At 35.9% G+C, this 8,864-nt stretch overlaps 1 pseudogene; it reads left to right on the forward strand.

The window, feature by feature from the left end:
• The first annotated feature begins 1,676 nt into the window (after nucleotides 1-1,676).
• LOC101710397 (acylglycerol kinase, mitochondrial pseudogene) lies at nucleotides 1,677-2,602 on the forward strand (annotated as a pseudogene).
• Nucleotides 2,603-8,864: the final 6,262 nt, after the last annotated feature.

The following is an 8,864-nucleotide window of genomic DNA, read 5'->3' on the forward strand; positions in this document are numbered from 1 at the left end:
AGACTCAGACAAAGCAGAATCAGTACAAATTATTGCATAAGCAAGGACAATGGTGAGTCTGTTTCAGCTGGGGCAGAGAGTGATAGAAAAGTAGGAAAAGAAGATTAAGAAAGGAAATAAAAGCCATAGCATATAGGCCCTGTAAAACACTTTAAGCACTTTAGCTTAATTATAATGCAATTTTGGACAAGTGGTTAAACATTTTAAAATGCTACTCAATAGTGAAAATGGGAGAAATAAAAAAAGATTTTTTGCTAATTAATCAATATATAAAATGGAAAAATAAATATTAATTGATCCAAAACAAGGCCAAGAAAACAAAAGAATAAAAAGAAAAGGAATAAAAAAGATAAAACAAAGAGATAGCACAATTTAAGTCAGCCATAAAGCAATATTAATTACACTAAATGTAAATGGTTTAAAAATGCTAATTAAATAACATATTATCAGTTGAGTAAAAATCTAAGACTCAACAATATGTTGTCCATAAGATTTACACTTCGAATATAGAAAACAGAAAGGATGAAAGTAAAAGAATGAAAAAATATATATCATGTTAAATTTAATAATAATGAAGCTGGTATAGTTATATTAATATCAGACAAGTAGATTTCAGAGTAAAAACAATGATAGGAATAAAGATAGATATAGTACAATGACTAAGAAGTCCGTGTATCAATAAAGCATAGCAATCTTAATTATATCTGAACCTAATAATAGAACTTTAAAATATAAGAAACAAAAGTTTATGTACTGAAAAGATAAATGAGCAAATTCATAACTAGTTGAAAATTTAAAAATTTTCTCTTGATAATTGAGAGAAAAGAAGACCAGTAAAAAAAGACTTTACCAGCGCTGCTTATCAACTCATACTAATTGTCACTGGCAAGACATTCTACCCCCAAATGGCAGAATACATATTATTTTAAATGAACATCAAATATTTACCAAGATAGCCCATATTCCAGGATAAAACAATCTCATTAAATACAAAATGATTGAAATTGTACAATGTATGTTCCTTGACCACAAAATAATTATAGCAAAAACAAATAACTGAAATATTTAAAGAAAATCCCCACATATTTTGAAATTTGTGGAAAGTTTCTATATAACACATGAGTCAAATAAAAAAACACAAGGGAAAATGGCAATTATTTTCAACTGAATGAAAATGACAATGCAACATGTCCAATGGGAGAGATGCAAACAGAACTTAGAGGAACACAAGTAGCATAAATCACTTAGAAAAGATCTCCAATCAATTTGAACTTATACCTTAGGAAAATGGAGAAGAAAATTAAGTTGAGCCCAAAGTAAAGGAAAAGAAAGTAGTAAGTACAGACATTAATGAAATAACCAAAAGAAGAGAAAATAAAAGCAAAATCTGTCCCTTTGAAAAGATCAATACAACTGATAAACCTACAGCAAAACTAATTCAAAAATTATAGAAAAAAATTAATTTAACAATATCTGAAATGATAGGTTACACCTAAATATAGTACAGGAATTGAAACAAGAAAATATTTTGACAACTTTATGCCAATACATTTAACAACTTAAAAAAATTTCTTGAGGTCAGTAAGGCAGAATGATGACGAGGAGGCTCTGGAGCCAGAAGGTTCAGATTTGAATCTCGGCCTTACAGTTACCAGCAGTGCCGCCCTGGTGATAACTTGCTAAGGAGAGCAGCCTGTCAAGAAGCTCAGGTGTTTCGCAATCAACTCACTCCTCCCAATGCACAAGTGAAGAAAGCAACGGTCTTTCTCAATCCTGCAGCTTGCAAAGGCAAATCCAGGACTCTTTGAAAAAACTGCTGCCCCAATTTTACATTTATCTGGCATGGATGTGACTGTCATTAAGACAGATTATGAGGGACAAGCAAAGAAACTCCTGGAGCTGATGGAAAACACAGATGTGATCGTTGTTGCTGGAGGGAATGCAACCCTATAGAAGGTTGTTACTGGAGTTCTTCGAAGAACAGATGAGGCTACCTTCAGTAAGATTCCCATTGGATTTATCCCTGGGACAGACCAGTAGTTTGAGTCATACCCTGTTTGCTGAAAGTGGAAACGAAGCCCAACATATTACAGACGCCGCACTTGCCAATGTGAAGGGGGAGACTATTCCATTTGATGTCCCGCAGATTAAGGGTGAAAAGGAGAAGCCCGTGTTTGCAATGACTGGCCTTCCATGGGGATCCCTCAGAGAGGCTGGCGTCAAAGTTAGCAAGTACTGGTATCTTGTGCCTCTCAAAAGCAAAGCGGCCCACTTTTTCAGCACTCTTCAGGAGTGGCCTCAGATTCATCAATCCTCCACCTCCTACACAGGACCTACAGAGAGGCTCCCAGCGAGCCAGAGGAGATCCCTCCTCTGGCCTTCTCTGTATAGGAGAATCCTCCGCAGGCTGGCCTCGTACTGGACAGAGCCGCAGGACGTTCCACTGCCAAGAGGCGAGCCCAGAATCTGGAAAGACCTACCACCCTGCCACTGTGTGCACACGCTTCACTTCTGTGTGACAGTCCATCCCTCCCGTGACTTTCCTCAGGCTGGAAACTTGGTTGCCTCCACAGTTGGAGAGCAGGGTCCTGGGCCTGCCTAGGCTCCCCCACACTGCTGTGTTCTGCGAAGTCCTAGGGCCTCCTCAGGCTTCTCTGCCCCTGCCAGGGCTCCTTCCTAAGTGCTGCTGCTCTGAGTTCCAGTGCTTACCTAGCACGTGTTCCAGTTTTGTCCTCCATCCAACAGCAAATGTGAGGTTGTTTCTTCAACTATGGTTAAAATATTGTCAAATGCTATTTTTTTAAAGCAGTGCTTTTTCAGTGTTGGTGTGCCCGAGAACCTTCCAGGTGTGATGCATGTCGAAAACTAAGGGGCCACCCCAAATCACTCATCTGCTGTGGGACCCACGACTCTCCCCAGGGGAGTCTGAAAAGAGCCCCTCAACTTGAAGTGTTCTAAAGCAGTGCTCCACAAATGCTCTGTTTTCCCCAAAAGTATTGCAAAAAATCATGTATTCTCTCACATCTGTGTCTACATCTTTCATGGGAAGTTAAATAGTTGCCAATATGTACTTTCTAATGTTGTATAAATATTGATGTTTTAAAATAATCTGTTACATCACTCTTCTAAACATCCAGTGTAAACACCACACCAATTGGACATCCTTCATTCATTCTTTAGTACTCAACAATTTTAATTTTTTCTCCCTGTGGGTGTATTGCCATACTGCATTCAGCAAAAGAATCTTACTATACTGTAATCAATTTTTTTGCTTCATTTTTTGATTCTTGTCAACAAGACATAAATGGAATTTTTTTAGTTTAAGTTAGTACTGAATGTTATCGTAATTGATATATAATTGAAAAAGTATTAATTTTTTGATAATTAAAAACATGTTAGTATGTTCTTTATCCCAGTGAGTTCATTTACTCTATATAAATGTTATTTATGTCTGAGATGGGGGTTCAACATCTATTATATTCCTTTTTTTGTTGTGAGTACTATGTATATGGGAAGAGAAAGCATTCTAACAATGTCATATAGTTCTTTGAATTCCTTTTGAATTAAATGGCAAAAAGCATACAAAAAAATTTCTTGTAAGACACAAACTTTAAAAGCTCACTAAAGAAGGAAAAGATAATCTGAAGAATCCTGCATACTTTAAATAAATTGAATTCATGGTTTAAAACCTTCTGACAAATAGTACTCAAAGCCCAGATACCTTCGCAAGTGAATTCTAAATGTTTAAGGGAGGAATAATACCACCTCTTCCAAAAACTGAAAGAAAAAAACATGACCACCTCATTTTATGAGGCCAGAACTGATGCAATTCCAAAAATGGGCAAAGACTTTAGAGAAAAAAATAGAAAGAAAAAAAGAAAGATAGAGAGAGAAAGAGGGAGGAGGGTGGAAGGTGAGGAGGGAAGGATGCAGGGAGGGAGGAAGAAAGGAAGGAAGGAAGGAAGGAAAGAAGGAAGGAAGGGAGGAAGGAAGTTGTGCCCGAGTACAGGCCCAATAATCTAACATTTTTATCTGATAAGACATGAAATAACACATCCTGATCAGAGTTTATCCCAGCCATACAAGATTGGTTGAATATTTGAAAGCAGTCCATGTAACTCACCAGATTACCAGACTAGAAGACAAATTACATGATCATCTCCTTAAATGAAGGAGAAACACTTAGCAAAAATGTGTACCTATTATTTATAGAAATACTCAGCAAATCAAATTAAGAATAGAAGATGGCTTCCTCAGTTCGATAAGGATGTGTCTGAAATACTCAGACAGAATAAAAATTGGTGAAAGACTTTGAATGATGGACAAGGAGAGAATTCCTTTTCTCACCACTTCTTTCAACATTTATTGAAGTCCTTGCCAAAAAGAATAAAGAAGGAAATAAAAGGCAGATAAGAAAAAAATAAAGCTTTTTTTGCAGATTGGTCATCTGTGTAAACATCCTAATAAATCCATTAAAAATATACTTGAATAGCTGACATTAGTAAGATCACAGATTAGAAGGTCAATATACAAAATGAAATTTTATTCATATATGCTACCAACAACCAATTGAAAATTTCCCTTTAAAATACAATATTAGGAAAATGTAAATATTTATGGATACATTTCATAAAAGATACATAAGATTTATACATTAAAATTATAAAATATTTCTGAATGAAATTAAAGATAATTGATAAAGGTAAATCATATCACTGTTCTAGACTGGAAGACTCAATAATGTTAGTATGTCAATTCTCAAAGTGATGCATAAATTCAATGCATTTAAAATCAAATTTCAAATAGGAATTATCATGTATATTCTCATGTATATTCATACATGTATACGAAATTAAAAAATGATACAGCCACTTTGGAGGATAATTTGGCGGTTTCATCATTAAGTTAAACATAGACTTACAAAAATCTTAGCAATTATACTTCTAGGCATTTACTCCAGTGAATTAAAAAATTATATTCACACAAAACATGCAGCAGCTTTATTTATAATTGTCAAAAGGCAGAAGTAATCAGTTAAATGATAAGACAATGCAAAAATGACAAAAAATGAATAGAACTTGACTAAACATTAAATATGGATTTTAAATACACATATGAAAAGATACGCAGTGCTTTTTGTCATTAAAGTCATGGTGATCTATCACTACGTGTCCAGATAGAATAGCTAAAATCCCAATGTTGACAACAGACTCATATACATGGTTGGTGAAAACGCAAAACAAGGCACTTTGGAAAACCGTTGGCATTTTCTTACTAATGCTGCTATGAACATTTGTTACAGCTATTTGTGTAGGCAAAAATTTTCATTTCTCTTGATAAACTCATAGGAGTGGAATGGCTCAGAGGGCTTTCCCAAATAATGGGTGATGCACCACATGGTAACAACATGAAGAAAAAAGTGCACTTCCAGAGTTAGAAAATAGGAGAACCAAATAAGGAAAAGTGAAGAAGTGATCCCTGCCAATCAGGAATGCTGAGGGAATTAGAGTAGAATGCTGGGGAGGGAGCAGCTATGGGATGATTAAAATGAAAGATCCTATTCTTCAAGATAAACTAGAGGAATATGTTCCTTCAAAGGGATTGGGGCAAGGGGATGACATTCCAATAACTCCAAAATGCACTATTTTCCCAAATCATTCCTGAGCCAATAAACCATGTAACGGAAATTCAAACTCCCACAAAAGACATGGAACATTGCCTCCCAGAAGATCAAAATGCATACCACTCACCCCCTCCAAATCTTAATGCTATTCTGAGAGCTCTTGTTGCCACAGGGAACCCTCTGGAAGCTGAAGCAGTGCTACACACTCATGTAACACCACAGGAACAGGCAATGGAGTGGACCTGGGCACATGTGGGAAACAGCAACTTAATTGGCTGGAGCATAATGAGTGGGAAGCAGAAAACTTAATTGCATAGGTAAATTAAGGCCAGACTAAGAAGGACCTTGCCTGCCCTCTTCATGATTCTATATTATGTTGTTGCTTAATTTCAGGATTTGGGAGTTGGAAGAAGAGAGAAGAAAGTTTTGTTTTTTATATATGTTTACATGGTGAAAGCATTCTATGGTGAAGCTTAGCTGGGTCTAATTATCTTAAACCATATATTTCATTCATTGAAAGCTGGAACTGCACTAACTAGACTTCCTGCAGGGACCTGAGTGTGGCTGTGTCTTCACTGCCCAGTACCTAAGCTATGCTGTAGGAGAACACAGTCCCCTTCATGCCTGTTCTTTTGGTCTTTTCATTTATTTAGAATATCTGCTTCTCCAGTCCATCTATACCCACATCCCGTGGATGAAAAAGTGAAAAATGTACAGTTAGAGAGTGCTTGGCCGTATAAGGGCTAAGTAAATGTTGCTTAGTATTTATCCTTAAAACTCAAATGCCAATCCCTTGATTTTCCTAATGAAAGGAAGATCCTCATTCTCCCTCCTGGGCCATATGGGTTCTTTCCTTCTTCCAAAAGCACAGATCACTTTTCCATTGTCTATTTTTAGTCAGCTCTCGAATAATCTATGTACATTGAAAACAAGGTCCATATCTGCTCCTTCTGCACATCCCTCATGGTACCTGAGATGTCTTACAGTTGGTGTCATAGTAACTCTTTATTCATCATAAAGCTATGAAAAGGTACTTCTTAGCTTTTAAGGATTCTTTTTACTCTTAGAATCAAAGCTGAGATTTGGTTGCATATGAAAGTTAATGACCATTATGAAAGTGTTTCCCGGTATATAAGGGTACACAAATTTGAATTTAAGCTGCCTTTTCCATACTGAGATAATTAAAAGAAAGCCACACATCCAGGCAGCTATCTTGATTCTGCAGAGATGGGAAGGAAAAGCCATTTTATTTTGATGGGATTTTTTTTGCTGAGGAAATATACTACATTTATCAGCATAATTTTACGAGAGAGCTTTAAGAATCCTGCATTCTTCAAGAAAACCATAGTAATTGTTTATTTATTCTAAATTACAAAAGGCATAATTTATAACTAATTCCTCAATTATTTCATTATGCAGTACTAATAAAAAATTCTTGACATCTCAATTATGTTTAGCAAAGAATCATGTAATTCAATAAATAATTTTTGACTGAAGTGATTATTTACTTAAAGCATTGAATATGCAGGAAGAATCTTAAATCATATTTTTCTTGTGTCATATAATAAAATAATTGTGCAATTAGCAATAAACAGTGTGCAAAAATGACAAATGTTTCATTTAAAACTTAGGGAACAAAAGCCCATCTCTAGCGCTTTTTTCCAACAGAACAAAATCCTGTGGTATATTAATCAAAGGGGCTTTTTTATGCCTCTGGCATCAGTGTTTTAAAGTAAACCCTTAATATCAGCTCCCAATCCCCAGTTTCAATTTGCTTCCAATGGAAAGGACATTAGAGTTTATAAAATACTCCTTGATTACATTTTTGAAGGCCTGAAATCTTGACATGTCCGTGACTCGCTCACACCGCAATATACAGCGGTTGAAAGAGCAATACCCATTGCGCACATTGCCACATTGACTTATAGAATCATGCCCTTGAGAAAAAGCCACAGAGAAAAAAGGAGCGCCAGGCAGTGACAAAAATGAAATAGAACTGTCATCTGGCAGTTCTTCATAGTCCGTCAAGGAAACTATTAAAGATGTGCAAAGAGCCAGAGAGTTCTTGGGCAAAGGTTGTTAAACCATTACTTCAAGGGCAGGCCACTGCAGGCTGCTCGGGACCTGTGCAAAGACCAGCAGGCACTCAGAGAAGACAGAGGCACCGGATACCTGTTCCTGTCTCACACCAAGCAAGCAGAGGAAATGTACTTTTCCCATCCTGTGGCAATGTGAATTGAGGAATTTATGATTTATAAATTAACTCTTAAGTATATCCTTTCTCTAGTAGCAGATATCTTGAAGATCAGTAACTATACTAAAAACCTATCTGGTGTCATTAGAGCCAGATCCAATTATCAGCTCAGTCCAGTCCAACTTTGGAACACTTTAGCAAAATTATTTAGCTTCTCCAAACATTAATTTCTACCCTTTTCACATGTAGGAAGTATAAAATCAGAATTTGTCCTTTCTTTTCTTCCTTGTTTGTGCCTGTTACATTTTCCTTATCCAGTGCTTCTGCTTTGCCTTCTGTGTCCGCTCATTTAAAACTCTGCTAAATCCTAAATCCATCAAGTCAGATATGCTTTTCTGTAAAAGAGTTAGGTGGTCTGAAACAAAGTAGCAGGTTCTTTGGGAGCCAAGGGAAATTTTAAGGAAACTTACTGCCTGATTGGCATATAACCCCACATATTCTGCCCTAAACCAGGCATGTTAGGATTTTAGAGGGAATGTAATTTTTCCCAAGGCCTTGTTTATCCCTGAAGTTATTCTTTTTTTAGCTTTTATTTTTTATTAGTACATTTTTGCAGTACATAATGATTACATTCTGTGTGTGGAGTCAGTTCATGTAGGCAATGCATATAGGGAACACATCTTCGTTCTTTTTTTTTAATCCCTTTACCTCCCTTTCATTCCCCCTCCATTTCTTGATATCCTTTCTTTTAGAGAAAGACATATCTCCCTATGTCTTATTACCTGTCTTTTATTTTTCTCCTTATTTATATTTTCTCATATATGAGAAATCAATCAATATTTAAGTTTTTGTGTCTGATTTGTATCATTTAACATAAGAAATTCACCTAGGAAAGGGGAAGCAAATAATACCACATCCAGGCATTTAAGAGATATTTGGAAAAAGTAGTCTCTTCATTCTCTTCATGTCACTGAATGTAGCTTCCCATCATTATAAACAGGATAGGGGCATTATATAAAAATGGAATGAACTCAAATATATGCCAAA

The sequence above is a fragment of the Heterocephalus glaber genome, unplaced genomic scaffold, assembly GCF_053883595.1.
Source record: "Heterocephalus glaber isolate CG9 unplaced genomic scaffold, H.glaber_assembly_v1.0 deba00000809, whole genome shotgun sequence".
NCBI lineage: Eukaryota > Metazoa > Chordata > Mammalia > Rodentia > Bathyergidae > Heterocephalus > Heterocephalus glaber.